We start from the raw sequence: 22,523 nt of genomic DNA on the forward strand, positions 1-22,523 counted from the left end.
CATAATAAGTGCTTGAAAAACTTTTCGTATGGAAGCAACCCTGAAACCGCGAAAAATATAACTGATCCACACATTTCCCTCAAACAATAGATAAAATAGTAGATTTTTTCGCGATTACGGTGTTGCTCCCATACTAAAAGTTGTTAAAAATCATGGACAGAACAATGCTCAGTGAGCATGTAGACAATCTAACGCCAACAAATAAGAAATCACCCTGTATAAACAACTCCAATAATTGTATAATAACACATCCAAGCACTTCTCACGTTAGGGCTATATAAAATAGCTTGGAGGGGCAAACATGCGGGAGCCAAGAGTAATATAAACTCTCCTTTTCGCTTCTATTGCGAGGAAACTAAACAATAATATTGCAAAGACAGAAATTTAGTTAAAGTACTTGCTTCATGCAATTAATGAACACGCTTGTTTCGCGACAGTATGTTTGTTTATTTGTTTGTTACTCGATTTATCTGCTTGAGAACAATTCTTGAAATTTTGCATCAATGTATTTGCGTGGGTAATTCACGCGGGAGTAACTGAGTAGTTATCCAAATGTCTAAACACATAAAAGAAATCTCGAAAACGACAAGCCAATAAAGATAAAATTTGGCAGGAAAGTAGATTGGAGACGTCCGCTAATAAAGTATTTTTAGGAATTCCAGCCCTAATGGGGGTGAAATAGGGGTTGCAACTTTTCCTTCGATCCTTTTTTGGAAGCCAAACCGTGGGCAAAAGCTAATATTATATATATCTCTCGATATCGTAAATCAAACACCATTGTAGACTCGATGGTATTCGCGTGGGAATTATCCCACGCGAGGTTTAGGGTGGATTGTTACGCCGAGGGTGGAATGTCGATTCATAAAGGATTATACTTTTCACTTCGAATGCGAGGAAAATAACAATAATTTTATTAATAATCATTCGTGGGATCCTGGCCAACAACGTGACAGCCAAGTTGATTAGACAAAGATGTACTTTATGTTTTATAGAATAAAGTACACTTTTAGGGCTTATATTCAAGATCAAGAGAAATCTCAAATCAAACAGATTTTTAAAAAAATCTTCTCAAAATCCGTCCGTAAAACGCAGTAATTTTAATACTCTTTACAATTAATAAAAAGACATGGAGTAGGTATGTCAGTTAAAATTAAAGATCCGTAAACAAATTCGCTCCCTAATATTAATAATAAACGTAAGTAGCAATCAAATCGAGGACTTAGCAAAATATTGCGTCCCGTGGTGGGGAAAAGGGGGACATACAAACACAAACGACGTACAAGGGGAAGCCAATCGAGTGAAATGATTGCCATTGATTAGCTCGCCTCTGATTTGCCGTCAGAACAAGGTAATCATGCCCCGACTAAGCCAGAATCCAGAAGCCAACGGACTCGAATCACTGTTGGCCGTGTCAAATTCAGAAATAATCTTACACATCTAATCTTAATACTTTTATAAAGAAATGTGTGTATGTGTGTCATTTCTTTCACCGAAATAATAAATAAATATATTAGGACAAATCACACAGATTGAGCTAGCCCCAAAGTAAGTTCGAGACTTGTGTTATGGGATACTAACTCAACGATACTATATTTTTATAACATATACATATACTCGTATAGATAAACATCCAAGACCCGGGCCAATCAGAAAAAGATCATTTTCCATCATGACCCGACCGGGGATCGAACCCGGGACCTCTCGGTTCAATGGCAAGAACTTTACTACTGCGCCACCGAGGTCGTCATTGGATTGAGGCGATTTTTTTTGTATAGCGGACGGTCTAACTTAAAATCTACGAACTACGAACGACGGTCGAAATAAACGCGGGGGAGCCGCGGGCAAAGGCTAGTTACAATATCTATAAAGCCTGAACACACATATGGACAAGCCATTACGAGATAACTAATATCATAGTTTGAATAACCTTTTATAACAAGTTGCTTCGGCATTTCCGTGATTTGTTATAAGAAGTGCGTACGATTATTTACGGTTTTTCAGGAAGAGTTTTTATTTTATGGTAATAAAAACGTACTATATATGTAACGTGCAAAGCTTTTGTTACGGTTCAGGCGCTGCGGTGCTCTGGCGGCCCCACGTGAACTTAGTCGTCGCAGATCGTATTTTTTAAGCAGTTACTTGATTCTGTCACTGATTTTGTCCTGAGTTTAATTGTTATATCTGTCCTATATTCTGTTCAATGGGTGACGAGTATTTTAATTCCTAGCCAATTTTAATCCTTCTAATATTATAAATGCGAAAGTTTGTGAGGACGTGTGTATGTCAAAACACAAAATCTACTCGACGGATTTCGGTACAGAGGTAGAATATATTCTGGAATAACACATAGTATTATTATCTCGAAATTCCCACGGGAGCGAAGCACCGTGGCGCAGCTAGTACTGCTTTATATTTGTTAGCACATTCATTGCACTCTAATATTTGGCATTAAGACGAGAAGCATGCATTTTTGAGCGTCCAATCATAACATGTTTTTATATACTTTTTGACTATGTAATTTGTTATACGAGTACTATTAGAAAAAAAATTGTGCGTCTTAGGCAATAATGGTAAGCCCTTCTGACATGATACACGACTAACACGACTAAAATGAGTTTCTTTCGGAATTTCTTCTCAGCAGTGGTAGTTCCGAAATGCCAGTAGTTTGTAGCTTGTGGGAAATTACGAATTTAACATACGAGTATAATTTGATGTGAAAAAGTGCCTGCGAAGGTCTATTTTCTGAATAAATTATTTGATTTGATTGGAAATATGCTCCTCATTAAATTTCGAATATGTAATTGCTGTAACATTCATGTCAGATTTTATTCAAGACGCTTAAAGGCTTCTGCCATCATTTCACGACTGTTTGTCGCCATTTTGTTACAAGTAGACGTTAACACACTAGCACACACTAAATTGCCAACCAGTGCACAGATTTCCTCACGATGTTTTCCTTCACCGGAAGCAAGTGGTGGTCTATGAAAACTACACATGAGTCAGATTGGTATACAAACTCATGCGGCATGAATAGGACTCGAAACTGTGGTCTATAGAAATATATTTTTGATACAGTATTTAGTTTAGTTTTTTTATAAATAATTGTGAAATGTATATGAGTCGAAATATGTATTTAAATAATTATAATAGGAGTACAATAAGTTAAATATTTACTTGCGTTTAAGATGAATTTTCTTTAAATTTGAAATAAATTACGTGTTATGGTTGGCTGGTCGCGGCGTCCCGACGGCAAAGTTACCCGACGGCTAAAATAGCCAGTCATTTTTTAACAAAAAAATCTAATAATTATTCTCAGTTTAGCTATATTATTATTATAAAGAGGTAAGCGTTTGTGAATTTGTGAGTTTGTATTTTTGAGGCGGGTAATATACGAAACCACCGAACCGATTTCAAAAATTCTTTCACCATTGAAAAGGTACATTATTCAAGATTGTTATAGGCTATATTTTATCTCAAAATTCCCACGGGAGCGAAGCCCCGGGCAACATCTAGTTATTAATATTCACTTAATATTGAAATATATGTAATTTTATGTAATAAATAGTTAAATTCAATTAAATTGATATAGGGGTAAAAAATAACTTTTTATATTTTATAGGTTTTGTTATAGCTTAACTTTTTTTCCAATAGTAATTAATTCCAATAACGGGAAGGTGAAATTAATTAATTAATGTAATTTACAAAATCATTTACGATTTTTGAGTATACTTGAAATTTAATTATGGAAAGTGATATTGCAGAATTTATTATTTGTAAAATAAAATTCATTATTGTAAATTATTTGTAACGAATTTCAATATCACCAATCTATAAAATTGGTTTTGTCTTTATTTATATAGTTCATTAATATCGACGCCACTACCTATAGATTATTTGCTAATTAAAAAATTATGATAATTGGTTGTGTACTCGTGAAAATATCGGGGTAATGACAAAATGTATAGTTAAATTTATGGGACTTAGGATTGAGGCTAGTCGTTTGTAGCTTTGGTAAATATTATTTTATTAAGAATATGACGTGAAAAAACTGAGTGATTTTGATTTGAAAATGATTTGATTTTGATTTTGACCACCAGTAAAAAATATAAACAATTTTGTGCTAAAAACAACTATATACTATGTTTGTCTAACGTGTTAATAGTTGTTTATAACTTTCCTTCTTAATGAACAAAAGCTAATAAAAAAAAAATTAATTTTCCTTTCTCCCGAACATAGTACTGGGGCTGTATAATTAATTACTAAGAAAAATGTTACCCGAAAAAATATAATGAAGGCAAATAACTTAGGTCGGTATTTATGTCAACAATGGGCTTCAGATCGATCGCGACAAAACAATAGACACAAATTGGGAAAAATAACAAAAGTTCGAGCTACGCCGAGTCGCCATAACCGGTGCACATGATAAATGATTCAAAATTTTCCCCCATTTAATTTAAAGATGAAAAGAGTGTTGATTTTTTTAAAATTCAAATATCGTTAACTTTTAAATTTGAAAAAAGAATAAGCCCATTCTCCATCTCGGCCAGTGGCTGTAAAATTTATTAAATCAATAATTTAAAAAAATAAACCAAATAATAAAATAATTTTATTTAAATGAAATATATAGGTAACAAATTTTAATAAAACATACAAAAATTTAAACGAAGAAAATCAATTTAAAAAATATATAGAAAACAGCAAAAAAAAAAAAGAAAGTAAAATAAAAAATAATACAGGCTGAAAATAATTTCAAAAATAAAATTAATAAATCTTACCTAATTCTCTCGCGAACTCGCCAGGAACTTTGCAGGAGCGGTAAGGACGCACGCACTGTTTGGAGAGCAGGCGGCGCGAGAATGGCAGGCGGCAGTGGGTGCCGCGCGCCCCACCAATCTGTTGCGCCGCGCATGCGCACACCACGGCCCAGCCTCCTGCGGAAATTATCATCTTTAGGAGCGCCCGACTGCACCCAAAACATACTATTATACCCTACTTACCATATGTGAGGCAAAGATTTACAAATCAAAAATATTTTTTTCAGCGGTATTTTTTTTTTTGTACTCCTTAAATTTTCCAAAAGAGGGTCGAAGTTAGACATGCGGCTGGATATATAAACACAAACAAACAGCCTATTTTCAACTTCAATGGTACTTTCACGCGAACCATGGGGCGTGAGGAACTCAGCGAAAATGCAACCGTTAAACACGGAAAGATAAATTTAGAGATCAAAAACATGCCAGATTCTGTGAGGATGTTCAATAGGCTCAATTACGTAAATTCTGAATAGACTTCGACGGAATATGGGTAAAATAGAATATAACCCAAAACTATAACTACATAATATAATTAGTTTTCACCCGACGTATCCCACGGGGACAGTTATTAAATCGGGATAAAAGTATATTTCCTTCTAAGTTCTTCAAACTACATGTAATTACCGACGCTCAATGGCTGAGGAAGAAACTGGGAAAACACTCACATGATAAAGTGAGAGCAAGTATTGTGTGTATAAAAGCGTGCTGCATACGCGGCAAATGGAACTAACTTGTCGTATGCGTCTGACGAAGAGCAAGCATACTGCACGAATCAACGGCGCTTTGTAATCATAATTATTACATTATGTAATGGAAAACTGTAATATACAATCTTATTATATATTTTTTTTATCTAGTGTGGCCATAATTTGTCAAGATTATTTTTTATTTTTCGCATTTTTATCGTGTATTCTAAAACACATATCTCACGTGTACTTATATAAATAAATATATTTGTCCGACGGAGTTAAGTGTTAATTACCGCACGCACTACTTACTTCACTAATACTGGCCAATTTATCATCATCACAATTCATCGCAGAATTTGGCCTTTTTGCAAATGGGACATTTTGCGAAAGAGGCTTTTCGCAAAAGGGGGAAAATTAACTAGAGATTATGCGAAAGGGACACTATGCCATGGGGGAATTTTACGAAAAGGGCATTCTGCAGCGATGCTCTCACTTTGTTTACTTAAACGACGATTTTTTACTGGTGATTGTAGAACATAATAAATTCAAGTGAACCCCACGCTCTCCGCGGACACCTTGAGACGGCACTCCTTTTATGAATAATTCAGATGAAAACTTAAAATTTCAAATCCGCACGGAAAATTGTTATTGACCGATGAATAAAAAAAAAATTTAAATTATACGCATAATGGGCGAGTTCACGTCATCACTTTGTATAATCTCAGCCTCGGTTGCACCAGTCAATTATTAAGCCACCGTCAACTTTAACCCGCGTTCAACAACGCAAGGTACGTCGTTTTATCTAATCAGTCGTGGCGGACAGATTAAAGTTAACGTCATAGTTGACTAGTGCAACTGAGGCTTAGTTTATCAATAGGCTCCGGACACCGAGCTAGAAAAACTTGTCCAGAGGCTACAGTCCTGACTCCGCATGTTAATTTAGTTATTTTTAATTTTATTTATTTAGACTTATTTTGACAGATGTACATTACACACACACACACACACACATGTACAGTATGTACTGTAATATATTATTAGAAAAAAAAATGTAAGAAACAATAAGAATTGTAAGCCCTTCTGGCATGATAGGGACCAACACTATGAGTTTCTTTCGGCATTTCTTCTCGGCAGTGGTCGTTCCGAAATGCCAGTAGTTTGTAGCTTGTGAGAAATTGCTATTTAAAACGTGAAAAAGTGCCTGTGAAGGTCTAATTTCTGAATAGATGATTAGAATTAGAATTTTCAGATAAAATTTAAATTCAAATAAAGAACATTTATAAGATTGCAAATTAAATCCTGGCCTAAAAAAATAGTGTAAAAAAAAAATACAAAAGAGCGCCAATTTACTTGTTTACACAACGGAGATTTTTTTTTTCTTTTTGTTTCTATTTTCTTCTCGAGGGCTTGTATAAAAAATAGTTCAATGCGTTTATGTTTTAGTGGCTTTAGTCAGTGGCTTTTAAACCAGCCACTGTAGGTACATGCAGTAAAAATGTTTTTGAAAATTACTTATTGTGACATAAGAATATTTTCTGACTTCCCATATAAATTGCGATCAAGATCTGAAAGCATGTACAACATTAATATAAATGATGCTCCCGGCTATATTAAGACCAATCCGTAAATTAAATCCGTTGTCCATCCTTATCCATCCATAAACAACCAGTGCCCCAGCAGTGGGATCGTTTAAATGAAAAATTACGTCACTGAAGCTTTATCGCTGTATTATCTGATAGTTAGATGGGTATAGGTAGGTTCGAAATTGTATCTATCTTATTTAATTCACAATCGACATGTGACATCTAAATCAATTTATGACGTCCACAACAAAGCATTGTGCTACTCAAAGGCGTTTAGGATTCCAGCTGCAATTAACCAGGTAATCCTATAGTCACCATTCCCTTCAGAACACCAATTAATAGCTCCGTTAGCACTTGCACTCGAGCTGATTGTTGTGTCGGATCTATTAATTAAATGAAGGATTGTTGAAGCATTATGTTCAATAGTTCGTGATAAATCACACAAAGTTAACCTTAAAGTTATTTCCATTATTATGGGATAATCTGAAGCGATGGTGGAGCGTCGGCTTGTGACGTCACTGAAGCTTGTGTCCCATGCGTCAACTCGTGAACGGGTGCTGCCAGAGGGAACTGGTCATCTCGTTTCTCATATATTTTTATGTAAGTTAATTGTGTTTCACATCGATATATATATTATAATCAGCACTCGGATCACAATCATAACCTGTTTTGATATACCTTTTGACTATGTACATTATGTACTTTTATATATAATTAGAAAAAAAAAATTGTAAGAAACAATAATGGTAAGCCGATCTGGCATGATAGGGACCAACACTGTTCAAATGAGTTTCTTTCGGCATTTCATGAGAAATAACTATAAATATAAAAATTTACGAGAAAAAGTGCCTGTGAAGGTCTAATTTCTGAATAAATGATTTGAATTTGAATTTTGACCGAATTGATCCCAGTTCCGAATCCTACTCGTGCCACATGAATTTGTATACTAATCTGACTCACATATAGAAGTTTTTATACCACCACTTGCTTCCAGTGAACGGAAACATCGTGACGGGAACCTGAACACCGGTTGACAGTTTACATCCACTAGCGTTATGCGGCTACTTACCACCAGATATAGGTGTAGTCGTAAAAGTAATGTCACATGCCTCTGGCGACTTTAATTAAACCTGACACCATTGTCACCATAGACACACTCGAAAATAAACATAAATATTAAAAATAAGCTACCTCTAAAATAATACTATTAAATAGAAACCTAAGCTAAAGTAAATAAATAAATATATTGGGACAAATCACACAGATTGAGCTAGCCCCAAAGTAAGTTCGAGACTTGTGTTATGGGATACTATATTTTATAACAAATACATATATAGATAAACATCCAAGACCCGGACAATCAGAAAAAGATCATTTGCCATCATGACCCGACCGGGGATCGAACCCGGGACCTCTCGGTTCAGCGGTAAGAACTTTACCACTGCGCTACAGAGGCTCGCACGGCCCGATTACGATTGTCCTATTGTTTTTATTATCTCCACGATCGAAGGGTAGAGCACGTTCCAATTTATGCAGTTATATATATATATGCAAGAAAACTGCTCCAATATGAAATAACGAGTCGCTGTTGAGTTGGAGCTATTCAAATCTATGCTCTAATGCAGTATAGGTAGGTCTAGACTCGCATTACAGAGCTATTTCACTGATTTAATTCCGTACTCGTCTAGGACAGTGTAATACGTGAGATTGGTTGGTCTAACTTGTGTGTTATACAAGCTTTACCTGATCTGTCCGCTTTGTACTATAACAATCTTAATCTGCTACTTAAATAAATCTAAATATTTAAATTCAAATTCAAAATTGTTCATGAAACAACACTTATTGACGTCAAAAAAAAAACTTCACCTAAGTCTACTGCCGACTTCCAAAGCAGGTCAAGAAGAAGCGACGCAACGAACTTCACCGAGCCTCCTATCCAAAGACATCAATTAACAAATGTAGGTCTTATACATATATAAAAAATTTAGAATGAGTTATACCAGTAAACGTTGTCGTTAACTTTAACCTGCGCAGAAAAACGCTAACTATAGTACCAGTTGACCTGCGCTCCACTGAGGTTTAGACAAAATGGCGTTAGGTACTTTACGTTTTTCTGCTCAGTTCAAACTCAATGTTTAAATTCTGATTTCTTCATCTATTACTGATCTCCAGTGTGATAAGAAGGCTGGATGTTAAATATCCAACTAGGGAAAGCAACTACAGCTGACACTGTAGCCATTAAAATCTGTGTACTCTTAATGAAATACCTCATTATTTTGTACATGTATAAAATTACAACGTGCAAGAGTACATTTATGAACATATGGAAGCCACAGCTAATGAGGAAGCGCTCAGAGTGCTCGGTCAGCATAATTGATTGATGCAATTTGTGAAGTCTTCCTTGCATCGGTCCCCCTCTCCACCCCGCACTCTCCCAAATGGAATGGTTTGAACTGTGTTACATAATAATTAAAACGGGTATTTTATTTGTTCATATTCATTACTTTCTGTTTCTCCTTTTGGGATTAATGGCACATAGGCTTGTGTAGACATATATATCCAATACATAAAGGTTCTTCATAGAGTTTTGATGTTATTGTAGGTCCCGCCAATACCAGGCTAATAAGGTATCATTACATAGTATAAAACAAAGTCGTTTCCCGCTGTCTGCATGTCACTGAGTGATGGCGAAGTGTGTGTTATAGGTACATAAATTTAATAATCTCTTATAACAAAGTCGCTTTCTATTGTATGTCTGTCCCTATATGGTCTGCAATATTGATGTTGAAAATCAGTAGTGCGTTCTATACAATGGGATTTTAACTCGTGAAAGACAAGATTTCTGAATGTTTCGTTTTCACATTCTCTCCTAGCCAGGCAGAATGTATTTTTCTCAGAATGTAGAATGTATTTCTCCAGTAATTTTCAATGACTGTATACAGACTAAATAAAATATTACTATTATAACAACTCTTCGCGAAGGAACCAGTATTTCATTTGTAAAGAGCTTCGTTTGTATTTTATTTTTACTTCAGTTAATAGACGCTGATGGGAATTTTATAAAATTTCATTTTGTTTTTATCATTATAGGTACTTAGGTCCACACAAGATTTTTAATTTCAATTAATGTCCACACAATTAATTTCCGTTTATTTATCGCAACAATTGAAAAGATCACACACAAACTTTAAATTTAGTTCAACTTTCCTTGCATGGGTTTGACATCATTTTCAATGCCATGCAAATTACAAATTGGCTTTGAAATTACGGCAGGCCACGGAATTCGAAATAATGAAGCATGCATAGAAGTGCACTCGTTTATTGATAACTAGTAGCCCGTTCCGGCTTCACTCACATAATAAATTATACACCTAAACCTGCCTCAGGAGTCACACTATCAATTGGTGAGAACCGCAATAAAATCGGTGCATCAATATTTGACTTTATCGCGACCAGACAGACAGACAGATGCGGCAGAGGTCTTTGTTTTATAATATATAAAGATGCTTTCATTATACGGTATGTACGTAAGAAGAGAACACTTAGAAATACACGTTTTATTTCTCAAATAATATAATCAGGTTTACTTGTCGACTGTTATTTTCTTGGAAATACCTACTTAAATGTTAATACCTATTTTCTTCAATTGCTACTCCCGTAGGTACTTGATCTTGGGGAGAGGGCGCTTGAAAAATCCGTGTTATCATTATAGGCTTTCCTTTGTCTGCTTATAATAACCAGGAAAGTTGCGGACGCAAACAATTTCCACGTACGCAGATACGTACGATTGATACTATTTAGTAATTTCACAGGAAACTCAAAACCTACTACTGTATAGAGACTTAAGAGAGATAATTTGGCATGAGATTAACAGTAACAATTTATATAAAGGTGAAAATCTGAAATTGTGTAATTTATAGCTCGTTAAATATATATATATATATATATGATTTCGAATCAAAAAATTCTAAAATCACATTTGTTATTTCGCCACGTGTAATATTTCGGTTAAGGGCAATTTGAATTGTCGGTTTCGTTTCATGCAGGAGTACCGAGGTTCGAGTCTAGCGCGTAGACCAAGGAAAATTTAATATCTTCAATTGTTTTTTTGTAAAGAAACTTCGCTTTACACATTATATAACTTACAAATTTGTACGGAAGCCTCAATGCGCGAGTCAAACTCTCTCTTAGCCGTTTTATTTTTAATGGAATTGCTGTGGAGATACTAAATACCTATTGCTGTATTTGCTTTGTATGATTATCCTTACGTTTTTGTTTGTATAATTCCGATTTCCAGGTACATTTAGCTTCCGGTCGAGCAAAGCAAATTTACAAAGGGAAAACTAATATGTCCATGCGGCGGACTAATATATCTACCTACATATATTAATCAGTTTCAGAATGCATATTTATGCCATACACATCAACCACGAGCTTTAATTAACAAATCATATTTACTGAATTATTGGCGAATGGTGTTCATTAGTTATTCATAAATTCGTCATAACGTAGTGTGTGTGCGTCGAGTGTAACAAAAATATCTCTTTTTATAGTCGTATTCCTCATGGCTGAGGGTCGTGGTCATTACATGGAAAGAAACACACACGTCAACTTTCTTGGCATTATTAATGGAGTATTTTGCCAGTTCCATCTCTATTTCACACACAAGTTAATAATAATCAACCAGTGTGCAGGTTCCTCACGATGTTTTCCTTCACAGGAAGCAAGTGGTGGTCGATGAAAACTACTATACATGAGTCAGATTGGTATACAAACTCATGTGGCACGAGTAGGATTCGAACCTGGGAACTTTCGATACACAGGCGGGCGTCTTAACCATTACACCACCACCGCTTCTATATAGACAAAAATATAGGTGGGTATTTATAAATAAAACGGGGCTTCGCTCCCGTAGGAATTTCTGGATAAAAAGTATGCTATTATTCCAGTTTATATTCTACCCCTGTATCAGTTTCATAACTGTCCATCCAATAGATTTTACGTGAAAGAGTATAGATCTAACAAACATAATCGTCATGAACGTTCGCATTTATACTATTAGTAGGATGCTGAACATTGGTAAGAAAGAAAAATATTTTTGCAAGAACATTAATTTACTCTACAAATTGAAATTAAAAGATAAAGCTAAGCATACATATTATTGATTATATATACATATTATGGATTGTGGTTATAAAAGTAGACGAGGAAAAGGCTTTGCGTAATTCCTACCACGGTGGAAGGCAACGGTGCGAATAGGGTCTTTACCACGATAAAATGCAGCTTCAGAGCAAGGTGGAAAAGCGAAGGTATTTGAACAATATTACTACGATTAGATAAAATATTATTATATAAAAAGGTGCCCAAGATGCTGACTGCATATTCAATAATAGCACCATACTTTTCCGCTATTTTACGCCCTATTTGAAGTTGACTCAACGTCTATGTCCCAACTTAAGTCACATCACCAGCTCAACCACAAGAAGTCCACTGCTGAACATAGGCCTCTCCCAAAGAGTTCAACAATGACCGATTGAAAGCAACTTGCGTCCAGCGTCTTCCTGCGGCTATGATGATATCTGACCATTTCTGGTGGATAAATAAGTCTTCTTCTTTGCGTGTCGATGGCAACATTACAACGCTCTAATGGGAGCTAAATACGATACGAGTATATTCTTGCCAGAACCGAGCCACTTCGATGGCTTCATCGGAAGCTGCCATCAAGTCAGCACGAGTACAGGTGTTTGGACACTCGGGACAGACGAGGAGAGCCATCGATTTTGGGTAGAAGCTCTCGATTGTGGGGTGGGAAGCCATCATACACGATGAAGAATGTTTGGCCCAAGCATGATGCAGTATCTTTATATCATAATTAATTTAAGATATGATTACGTACGTTTTGTACATTTAGTTTCATATATATTATATACATTTTTTTGTCAATTTTTTGAATAACTTTATTGAAAACATTATCAATTTTTTATTTATTTATTTAAACTTTGTCATTTTTTTATAATTATGTGAATTCGTCCTCTTAATTTTTAATATCTTTATGTATAAGATCTACATTTGTTAATTGACGTCTTTGGAGAAAAGGCTGCGGTGAAGTTTGTTGCGCCGCTTCTTCTTCACCTGCGCTTTGGAAGTCGGCAGTAGACTTTAAGTTTAAGTAATTTTTTTGATGTCAATAAGTGATGTATATCGTCCTATATTGAATAAAGAATTTTGAATTTGAATTTGATAAATAAGTGAAATTTATTATTGAAATGTAGGGTTACCACTGTCGCCTTTTTCTCTTAATTACATTGTGATTTAAATGGTATTTCAGGTAACCCCTAAAGTTCGTATAACGGTAACTAAAATATACCAAGGAAGCAGCAGTAAACTGAGGGTAGTTAAAATTTAATTCACCCCTAATATCGCGCAGTGCAGCGTTAGGTGTCCTTTTATGTGCTTTTTACGACTGCACGGATAATCGTGAACATTTTTGTATCACATTTTACAAAAAAGATGCTGTTATTTTTCTCGCATTAGACTTTTCACAGGCATCACTTAATGCATATAACGCATAACCGCTTCGTAACAATAATTAAAAACTTTGATAGATGACGTGATACGATTGGATGCGTAGAACCCCAAACCGACAGCAGCGCGCCTGAGCCTGTATTCAGCTTGTTTTAGTATAGCCGAAATGCATAAGAACGCTCGCCAAAATTGGCAATAAAATTGGCTACACTACATATGCACACCGGTCGCCATGATCGAAAACGCTAGGATAACATCACAATTATACTTTGACCAGCTTTTGTCCATAACTTCGTATGTGAGTAAAGATCTGTTTACCACGGGAATTTCAGGAAATCCGTTCTTAGTGCTCCCCTACACTGTCCTAGGAACCTACACAGCAAATTCAGCTTTCTACGCCCACTAGTTTCGGCTGTGCGTTGTCTCTCAGTCAGTCTCTCAACGTAACGTAAGAAATTTTCTTTTATATATGGTTTTATATCTATAATATAGATTGTTAACAAGTATACTATACTTAGTCATGCTTCTTATTAAACTAGAGTCGCCAAGCTCTCATATGCTGATAATGATGATTGTTCGTTTGAAGCTAAGAATTAGATAATTATATTTTTCTTTGTTCTTACAAATTGGTATATTGAAAAACAGAAATAAAATTTAAATTGTCGTGTTCGATAGCCAATCCAGCAAAAAACTCTTTGATTCGTCTTGTTCTAAAAATGCGAATTCGAAAATTCGTTTCGATTTATCGTTCGTGAATGAGCCACGGAAAAGTTTCTGAGTTACACAGAGAGCTCATTCCGAGAAACTAGTAGTTCGTAGCTTTGAGAACTTTAACGCTAAAAAGTTCCTGTTTGAATGTAGTAATGTAATTTCTAAATGCTTCGCATGTTGGCGTCTAGGGGTAATAATTCTTGACAGGTGATAGGCAACAACAGAGTCCCCAAAGAGCGTTAACGTCAGACAACCAACCGGTCATAATCAAAGACGAAACTTAACAATTCCAATGTTTATTTTGTACATGGTTTCACAACAAACTCGTGGACAAAAGGGACTTACGTCAAAGTACATTATTAATAGACTTAAGTGCACCAAGAGGACAATGGACATTACCGATTTGTGCACCAAAATTGAATTTGCTGGCAAATAGGTACCTACTATCTCTTATTTAATCACATAGTGGTGGTCGTCCCGTACTTTATGGACGTTGATTGGGTTATGCGTGTAATGCCCTTGCTATATTCCAGCGTTCTGCTTTTTAATTTTTAAATTAATATACGTAATTATATTGGGGACAGACTATAAAAGAGGGATGCTTTCATTTACCTCGTAACACAGATATAAGAATAAAGTTCTTATTTAGTTCTCATTTCTTGCAATTATTTTAAGTTCTCAGTTAAGTTTTAGTTTTTTTACTTATATATTTTTTAAATTACTTAATTGTAGTTCAACTTAAAGCTGGTGGGTACTTATTCATAGTTGTATTCCTTATGACTGTGTGTCGTGGTCATTACGTGGAATGAAACACACACCACGATTTTCTTGGTACTATCAATGGAGTGGTTTACCATTGCCATCTCAACTTCGCACACAAATTGATGATCAACAAAAGTGAGGGTTTCCTCACGTGTAGTCTTTCACCGGAAGCAAGTAGTTTATGATAACTACCTAGTATACATGAATGAGATAAGTATATAAAATCATGTGGCAAAAAATTACGATAAGTATTTCTGGCATGATAGGGACCGACACCGTATAAATGAGTTCCTTATGGCACTTCTTCTCAGCGAGATCGTTGCGAACTGCCGGTAGTTCGTAACTTTTTGTGAAACTATGATTATATAAAATTAGACGTTAACGTTGACTTTGTTTAGTTGGCGGCAGACGATCGGCTTAGATTGTGACAAAAATGTCATTTCTGTAAAAACTTAAAAAAAAACCTTTGATTGTTTTCAATTATATTATTATTCAAAATCCTCTTCAAAATTCATTTAAATGCCTCTCACTCATTTGAGCGTTTTCCTGGTTACTTCCTCAGCTATTGAGCGTCGGAGGGGCCAGGGGTAGCTTTCCTACATTTTCGTCTCCACTTCACAAGGTCGTCGACATCCCTAGTTATCAGATCAATTTTTGAATAATCCACACCGTCGCATTTTTTATGAACTAATCTTAAAGAAATTTCCTGCATTCTGAGATCAATAACACGGTCGAGACTGTACCACAGCAACCATCTTTCTATTTAATTATTAAAATGGAGTTTTGATTCATTTTCTTAAAGCTCGTAAGGTTTGATACCGAATATATAAACAGGAAATCCTATTTTTGTTGAATAATTTGTAACATTTTACAGAAGATAAAGAAGGCTTCTGCGCATCCGTCTCACAGTGTATTTTTAATCTTATATTAACTAGTGGCCCGTCCAGGCTATGCTCGGATAAAACCATAATAAAAAAGCCTATGTTACTCCAGAAAGTCTCCAAGTCGCCCGGTAATTTTTAAATTTATTTTGCAGAATTTCGTCTTCACCATATTCAGTATAATAACATTGATCTGAAAGGATTCCTCCTACTTACATTCGGTCTCCTTCTGACTTGATTACGTACGTACAAACCTCGGTTTAATATTGTGTAGGATTGACCGATTTGTCATAATGTAACGGCGAATTTGCGTTGGTTGATGTGGTGAATGTACCTATATATAGGAACAACAGTACGAACCTACGCATAAGGTTTGATGTATCGTTCCCACATTTCCCTTCTGTGATCTTTCTCCGGGAGCGGGAGCCTTTATGAAAGGGATTAACGGTTATACGATGGTGTAAAGATAACTTATAGTATAGATTACTACTGAAGTCTTTTACATTTTGATTTATTATCGTCAGAGATATTGCATTTATTAAAATCGTATCCGTGCAGTGAATCGTAGAATTGTTGCCTTGTCGGGAGCCGACCCGGTTGAACCATAAGGTCATACATATAGTGATAACATTTTGTCATTTAATCTTAACGTATGTTCAAAATTTCAGCTCAATCGGTTGAAGGTAGCTGCTTCAAAATGGAATTGCACGATTCCACCCGGACGTACAAACATCGTAACAAGTTAAATAAAAGCTTGTAAAGATCTCTCTAACATCCAAATCACAATGAAAGAAAGACTACAAACTACTTAGGTAAGGCAAATAAAACAACTTGCAGACCAGCGACGTTCAATTTCCTTGCGATCCAACAAGGAAATGAAGTTTTAAATCCGATAACGAGATGTTTGGCATTGCTTTACTGTAACCTTATCAATCTGGGGAGCGGAGGGAAAATGTTAGAAAGAAAAATTGAGATATACATTTTGGTCATAACTGAAATTGAGATCGGTCCAGAACCAAGCTTTGGAAGGTACAGTAAACATTTCCATCTAACGTGGTCAAGTGGAATCCAGAGTAAAAGCCTATGGGTGCACTTAATTATGCTTCAGTCTCTCATCTGTGCGACTTCCCGGCTGCAAGGAGTGTCGGACTCGTGTCGACTTCGATTTCGAACGGAATCCGGCATCCCTAGTTGTCAGACCATTGGCACGCATGTCATTTTGGACGAGATCAAGCCAGCATTTCTTTGGTTTACCCCTTCTGCCAAAAGGACGCGGAAGCGACAATTAATCCCACCATAAATTACTGTTTTACCTGAAACGTGGTTATTTTATCATAGCCAGTTTATCGTCTTATAAAGCGTATTTAATTAGGGCTTCTTGATTATTTACTTAATTATTTATAGCGATGCCCCGGGGCGCAGTCCTGTAGATATAATTAAAAAGAAATTTATCGAGATTGGCATGTTCAATGTTAGGAGTATCCCATGTGATACGCTTATCATATAGGATACGCTTGAACTAAGTTTTTAATCTATGACACTCGTATTACATTGGTATGTCTTGTTTATATACTTATAGTATTATGGACAGAAGCTGCTCTTCTTTCACTTCACCATTATTGGTTAAACCAATGTAAAAAATAAGGGAAACTAATAATTATATAATGTACTAATTATTGGCTTTGTTATTATTGTTAAAGGTTGTAATTTTGTGTTGTCGTGTCATGCTTTTGGTTTCCTTACATATTACAGTCAAGGTCCGCTGCCGCGGCTGTCTGTTCGCGATAAACACAACAACTTTATGGATTTTTCTGCGGTTTTCGCCTATAAATAGTGTGATTTCTGGGGAAGGTTTTGGTGTATAATTTTTTTTACACGAGCGAAGTCCGGTCGGGCCGCTAGAACTAAATAAATAAACTTAGATTTATTAGAATATGTCAAAAGATATCTTTCACAATATTAATTAACGCGAACGAAACGTCCAATGAAATCAAACAAGATCTTTGATCATATTATTCGCTTTACAATTTATACCTACTAGCTGCGCCCCGGGGCTTTGCTCCCGTGGGATTTTCGGGATAAAGAATTCCCTATGTGTTATTGCAGCTTAATTTCTGTGGTTATCCCGTGTGCCAAGTTCCATAATAACCCGTCCAGTAGATTTTGCGTAGGAGCAACGACCATACACATATATGTTCATTCTCAGAAACTTTCTCATTAATAATATTAGAAGTATATTAGCAAGATTTTAAAACGATGGTGAACGTGGTTTTCCCTGTATTTAGATGACATGAAAATTGCACAGCATTTGTATTCAAGCCGTTGTGTGTTTATAGTATACATTAATGATAACAAGCTGCATACAATCGGTTATAGATATAATTACATCGTAATAGTGATGAGTGTAGATTCTAAGAAGGTTGTTTTGAGCTCGGCGGTCATTTGCGCAGAAAAAACGTTGATTTTCGATGTTTAATGTGAGTAACATTTGCAAAAAGTCTTTCCAAGGCCGGCGCTAGGGAGCACCATCCATCATTCTAGTTATAGTCGACGAAAATAACACATAAACCAAATATAAATGTGTACTGTGAACTTAGTTGTGACAATTTTCAGTTATTCTGTTTGTTTCTAAAGTTTTTGTTGCACGAATAAAACACATACAAAGAAAGCAGTAGTAAAAGACGCACAGAAATTCAAATTAGATGTGTTGCTGGCAACACAAGTTGATTTTTTTTTTATATGGTTGTTGTTCTAAAAAAGAAGAAAATCTACGGCTATGAACTCTGTCATGTGTCCCAATTAATATAAAAATAAAATACAACATAAACAGCAGTTTTTGGAATTTCACAAGATCCTAACAACATGCTTAAAATGTTTACGCTTGTACTAAGGTACTAGCTTTTGATCGCGGCTTCACCCGCGTGATTTCACACGGAAACAGTTATTTTTCCGGGATGAAAGTTACCCTATGTCCTTCACCGTAATTCAAACTATATGTATGCAAAATTTCAAGACGATTGGTCGAGTAGCTGGAGCGTGAGAGGCAACAAACAAACTTGCTTTCACATTTTTAAAATTACGTAGGATTTGACCGACAATCAATGCGCGGCTAGCCTTATTAGTGACAATGACAATCGATGAGCCGTTGCGTGTCTCCAACATACTATATCTCGAAGGTGACTCCTAGCGAAATGTCTCATCACACGGATATTTGTCCGTGAAGCAAACGTGATCCATTTCAAATAAAAATAGCAAAATAAACTAAATACTAGTAAGAATTTGGGAAAAATTTACAAATATTTATATATTTTCATGTAAGTTAATTGTGTTTCACATCGATACATATCGATATATATTATAATCAGCACTCGGATCACAATCACAACCTGTTTTGATTTACCTTTTGACTATGTACTTTTATATATTATTAGAAAAAAAAACATTGTAAGAAACAGTAATGGTAAGCCGATCTGGCATGATAGGGACCAACACTGTTCAAATGGGTTTCTTTCAGTATTTCTTCTCAGCAGTGGTCGTTCCGAAATGCCAGTAGTTTGTAGCTTGTGAGAAATAACTATAAATATAAAAATTGACGAGAAAAAGTGCCTGTGAAGGTCTAATTTCTGAATTTTGAATTTGACTTCAAAGTACTTAACAATTAAAAGGTAACCGAGTAGTTTTACATTCTGTTCTATCCATAAAAAAATTGTACGATATTCGCATTGTCTTTTACTGAAGTTAGCTTCCATGTACTGAGCTTATTACCTATATACATACAGAGTGGTACAAGGATCAGATTACTTTACAAACACTTCTAAAAAGCAGTTTTAACCAATTGGAAAACCTGTTTACCGCAATGGAAAAACCAGCAATGTACGTCAAAACTGTCGAGAATATGTCAAAATCAAATCGAGGACGTCTCAAAAATTAAGGTTACAGGTGTAAATAAGATCATCTGATTTTAATTATTGTGCATACTTTATTTTTTTATATTATATTTTGTTATGGAAGTCAGAGCACATTGTGAAAGATTTAGTAATGTTTAAAAAGCCACCCTGCGTAAATATCAATAGAATACACATTTCCAAAACACTCGATCCATTTAATGAAAAACAATCATGGTTGGCGAACAATCAAAATAACAAATCCTGTTCTAACTAAGCTAGTTTGCAGAACTTAAAAAAAAAACGCGTGGACGCAAACCATTCTATTTTTTCAACTAACGAAAACAAAACAAAGACCGTAGTTATAGTTAGCGCGAGTTTACAAGTAGCTTTTCACTATCTTCATAATGAGATGCCGTCGACCAATAACGTTGTGGTATTGTGACGCGACGACAACCATACCGTAATGTGATTGGTTGGCTACTTCTTTGCGAAAAGTGTCCTACGCAGATAATAAAACATCACAATCGTAATTTTTGTCTTTGGAAATTAACCTTTCACTACACTAGCGTCCCTAGCGGCGTAATCAGTCCATTATAATTTATTATTAATTATTATATTGTTAACCTTGAAAGCACGTGTCCTATAAATCATTACGTATCCCTCGGAAGATTAGCACGATTTTCTGCCCTCAACTACGCCTCGGGACTTCGGGGGTTCCCCAGTTACTGATCAGAGAAAAAGAGTGAACGCTAAACTTTTTGTGGTTATTCTTGAAAAGAAAAAGTATTCCATTTTAGGACATTCTATAGGTACGCTCACGTTAACGTCGGCAAGCGGTCGTTAAAGTCATGTCTAGGCAGCTTGAATAAAATCTGACACCAATATTAGCGATAACACACTAGAAAAGATCACTAGAATTTTGGTATAGGTATTCCCATGTTCCTTCTTCCTGGGTTCCCTCACGGAGTGTACACGTAGTGCCATGAATAGGGAGAAGTGGAGAAAAATCACGAAAGCCGCAACAAGCACAACGGATGATCCATAACCATGACCACTCCGTCAAGGAGTGTACGACTGAGAAGAAGAATTTCCCACGTATTTCCTGAACGAAATGTCAAGTGTGAGTTGTACTCGCGAGCAGAGGATTCGGATCCCTTCTAAAATAGTCATAATTCGTATATATAGCATATAGTCATATTTTTTCAACTTGATATCTTTACGCGTTCTTCAGAACAAGGATATTGATATACGGACCGACAGATGGACAAACAAATAACACTGTGATTCCGTTTTTACCTCTTGAGGTAAATACCTTACAAGGGATTTTGTCTATGATATGCGGCGCCGAACCGTGGACGATATCAAATCGTGGATAAGATTACATTGTGTAACTCTATACTAAAACGTGAATATATTATAATCTGACAATATCTGTTACCTATTTCCTTGTCAAAGCGAAAATTATGTTCCCGATAAATAATTGGTAAAAATCTATCCGTCTGTCGATGTCTCTTAGAAATTAACTGTTCTCAAAAAACTCCTCACTTTTGAACAGAATTCCCACAGGCTTCCAAGTGAAATTCTTATCGGAAATTTCAGATTGAAAAATAATCACGGGAATTTCTTAGAATATTTCCGGGCTCTTTCCGTGTATTCTTGAAAATGTCTGGAAAGGCTCATCGCTAGTTACTATGTCGCAGCTAAATCACTGATTTATGAATATAGTCAAACGCCCAAAATAAAACTCGAGCCCGGAGGATGAATTATATTTGAATAAAACATAGTTATTCAGCCCCACATTTCAGCCCCTATTAACACGATATGTCTCAACTCCGTGTTTTCCTAAGTTATTGACAATGTCGTGTGATTTCAGTATTGTCAGTCTACGGATATAACGTCACGGAGGTCGACGGAACGCAACGGAGTAATTGCGTGGTGTGACATAGAAATTTCTAGCATTTCAAATTTTGATCAATGCTGCGGTCAGAAAAATTTTGTGTGACAAATATGATGCACAGTTTTGTAAACGGACTACCGAGCTACTAAACTAGATAGGGACACGTTTTATGAGGATAATTTTATAGCCATATTATGAGCCAGATGGCTGTAAAAATTATCCACTTACCATATAGTATAAATACCGGTCAAGTGCGATTCACTTCCGCGTGGAGAAGTTTCAGTTCTGTACCTTGAGTGTGTTTGTCTGTAGTCCGATCTCCACAGCAAGTTTACTCCAAATCTACTGTAATCTAAATATGGGGAAGTAACTTAAGCACCCGTTTCACCGCTTGATAATAAACTAACATTTCAAACAGCGTTAAAAATGATTGATGATTTTGTGTGTCAATTTTCAATAATTTTATGGGAGATACAACTTTTATTTTATTTATTTATTCAAATTTTGACATTTTTAATAATGATGTAAATTCGTCCTCCTAATTTTTTATATATGTATAAGACCTATATTTATTAATTGACGTCCTTGGAGAAAAGGCTGCGGTGAAGTTTGTTGCGCCGCTTCTTCTTCACCTGCGCTTTGGAAGCCGGCAGTAGACTTAGTTTAAGTAATTTTTGACGTCAATAAGTGATGTATATCATCCTAAATTGAATAAAGAATTTTGAATTTAAATTTGAATTTGATGTTTCACAAGTGTTTGATAGGGCTAACTGG

At 35.6% G+C, this 22,523-nt stretch overlaps 1 protein-coding gene across 3 annotated transcripts in view; it reads right to left on the bottom strand.

The window, feature by feature from the left end:
- LOC128683313 (uncharacterized protein) overlaps positions 1–22,523 on the bottom strand; it is a 167,784-nt gene that overhangs the window by 143,305 nt on the left and 1,956 nt on the right. For all 3 annotated transcript variants that reach the window (XM_053768802.2, XM_053768801.2, XM_053768803.2), the window contains exon 2: positions 4,776–4,931. The gene's annotated coding sequence lies outside the window, so the exon portion shown is untranslated. The remainder of the gene's footprint in view (positions 1–4,775; positions 4,932–22,523) is intronic.

The sequence above is a fragment of the Plodia interpunctella genome, chromosome Z (genome assembly GCF_027563975.2).
Source record: "Plodia interpunctella isolate USDA-ARS_2022_Savannah chromosome Z, ilPloInte3.2, whole genome shotgun sequence".
In the NCBI taxonomy this organism is placed as follows: domain Eukaryota; kingdom Metazoa; phylum Arthropoda; class Insecta; order Lepidoptera; family Pyralidae; genus Plodia; species Plodia interpunctella.